The sequence below is a fragment of the Helianthus annuus genome, chromosome 2, assembly GCF_002127325.2.
Source record: "Helianthus annuus cultivar XRQ/B chromosome 2, HanXRQr2.0-SUNRISE, whole genome shotgun sequence".
Lineage (NCBI taxonomy): Eukaryota > Viridiplantae > Streptophyta > Magnoliopsida > Asterales > Asteraceae > Helianthus > Helianthus annuus.
The window spans coordinates 102,738,447-102,741,599 of record NC_035434.2 but is presented as its reverse complement, the minus strand read 5'-3'; positions in this window follow the sequence as shown (position 1 = coordinate 102,741,599).

Here is a 3,153-nt window from a genome sequence, read left to right as displayed (position 1 = left end):
CTAAAACGATTAACGAGTTTAGTGTTACACGGCTTAGGTGCCAAGAGCTATCAACGTTATAAAGAACGGACCACAATGCACTTCGTTACCAAGAACATGTAAACTCTAACCTAGACAAGGCATAATTGCACATAAACATTTCATAAAGTCAAGTTTAATCTTCACTCGACGGTTTACGAATTCAATACAAATGCAAGACAATTATCATAAGTTTCAAATCAAGAAGCAATTTGTCACAAAATCAATCCAAGAACAATGTTTTAACCCTAGACTTACAATTAACCTACACCGGGGTGAAACCTCCGAGGAATTAGCCGCGCATGATCGAAGAAACTTGATCACCGGATGTTGTAGACTTGACTTGGATCATCATGAAGCTTTAAGGTGAAGGAATGGTTAGGGTTTGTGGTGGAGAAATTGAATGGATGGAAGGTTGAAGAAATTGTAATGGTGACGAAACTAGGGTTTTGATTCGAATGAGAATTCGGGTTGTAGGATGGATGGTAGATGGAATAGAGATGAAGAGATGATGAAAGATGGCTCCAAGATTAAGTTCAAATCTCCAAAAAATGTGTAACTTACGAATTGAATGAGGAATATCCAATCACCATCGAGCTTAACCCTTAAACCAACATATTTCGCGTTTCATGTTTTCCCAACCCGTCGCCGACGGGTAGGGCCCCGTCGCCGACGGCTCCCAAAAAGATAAAATCTGGCCGACGGCCTAATGTTCTGGTTACGGGTAAAACTGGCATACGGGCTTATCTGGAACCCGTCCGGGACGGGCTATACCCCGTCGCTGACGGCCTCTTGAACACCAGTCCCCCATTTTTCATTCCTCACACTCCCGCTTGATCCGTGATGCATCCCGGTACTCCGGTTTTCGACCCGGTGACCTGTAAAGCTCCCGAAAAGCTCCTTAAACTCCAATAAACCTGTGAAACACAAATCTAATCAAGAGTAGGCAATTCGAAACTAAAACTTGTGTAAAAACATCAAATTAAACAATTACAAGCACCGGTTTTTAACCACATATCAGAAATATCCACATCTTTTTCCACGAGTTCCCTCTAAAAAAATTTCGGGACGAAATTTCCACAAGTAGGGGAGACTGTAACATTTGTGCATGTAATCATTGTGAACAGTTCAATTATCAATAAAACAATGTTATTTGATCCCAATGTTTGTTTGGTTGTGTTTTACATTTTTCATGTTTTGACTTTTGTTCAATTTCAAACTCTACATCGCTTTCTGGAGAATTATACGCAAACTAGTGCGTAAACGTACCCAGTTTAATGCGACAAATACTCCGGAACATCAACATATACTCAACATACCTTAAATAACCTTTACATAACTTAGAAATAAGTTTTGAAGGCCTTGGTATGGCAAAAACAAGTTAATTCGCTTACAGGGACTAAATTTGACAAACTGCGAAAGTATGCCAATCCGAACTGTAACGAACATTCCGGAACATGTCCATAAGTTAAACATACCATAAATATCCTTTACATAGCTTAGAAATAGGCCTTGAGGGGTTTGGTATGCTAAAACAAACTTTTGGATCATTCAGGGGCTAAAAGTGTCAAAAAGTGCACAAGTTTGCACTTTCGCGCATAACTTACGTTCTGAATACATCCGGACATCCAAAAATTTATGTAAGCATTATAATATTATGCCTTAGTGCTTGGCATGAGAAAAATCCACTCGTCGTGCAATTTGGATCATTTTTCGCGCTTATGCGCATTCCGTCGTAATTAACCGAACATCGAGATCGTACGGCCAAACGAACCAACATCCGGCATATTTTTGAGCATGTTTCATGTCCACAATGTTTAGGCATCATTTTAGGGCCTTAAAGTCGGGTTTACGGGACTTAGAAGTGTCGGAAATGGCTTAAACATGCAACAGGGACCAAAACTGCCATTTTTGAAAGTTTGTGCAGATCAGACATGCCCAGGCGGCCCGCCTGAGTTTTGTCTATATGCTGACGCAGGCCGCGTGGCCCCTGCAGATGCAGAAAGTTGTTTTTCTTGTAAAACTTGGCCTTTCAAACACTCCAAAGGGCAATGCCCTTTCACAATCTGTAGAGTTAAGGTCATTATAAGCCACCACAACATCTTGACAAGTGTACGCATAAGATCGTGGCACGATATTCAAGAAATGATCCTAACGACTTTACTTTTCCTATAAATACCCCCCCCCCCCCGTTTGTGTTAAAACCCACAAAACTGATCAAAGAGCTCTAAGTTGATGCCATTGCTTCATACCTAAGCTCCAGGATCAAGTTTAGCTTTCGGGGACCCTTCGTAAGTGTTCTTTCGTTCTTTTATTCGATTTTCGAGTCCGAAAGTCAACGTTTTGTTTGACTTTCTGTGTGACCAGCCTATGGTCAACACGAAGTTCATTGGAACTTCATAACGTGAGCGTGATCACGATGGTTATAGTCCGTAGTGACTATACCTACTGATTACCACGTTATCTAGGCTCCGTGACGAGTCGTAGTTTCGGCCAAAATGCGCATTCTTGCGTATTTTGTAACCAAACTACTCGTGAGCATCAAAGCCGTTTGTTTTGATGCCAAACCTGTTTCTAAACTTAGTTAAGCATGTTCTAACATGCTTAGCTCGTCACTAGTTTAGTGCTTATATAGGGTCGTAAGGTAAGCGATCTAAACCATCGCTTATACTTTCGAACCCGACCCATTTGGTCGATCATTAGGATCCGACCAAACACCTTAGGTGACCATAGCTATAACCTTCCGAGGTTATACCTTATGGCCACGATGTTAGGCGTTCCAAACGCGTTCTACGCGAGCGACGCGCTAAGGTAGCATAAGCTACCTAAACGGGTCGTAATGGGTCGTAAGCACTTAGGTTAGGTTTCATTTTAGTATGTAGGCTTTGTTAAACCATATTACACGAGTCTCCATACTCGTTTGGTTTACGAACCCGCATACTATCCGATCCTTCTTATTTTGGTCCGGTATATTAATATAGCTACCTATTATGTGTCGTTTGATATCCCGTGATCTCTAGCATTGTGTGATTATTACACAAGGAATTCAAAGCAATCTCAGGTGAGTACATTGAACCCCTCTTTTACTGTTTTCCAAACTATTTTGGGGTGAAACACATGTGCCTACTTGTTACT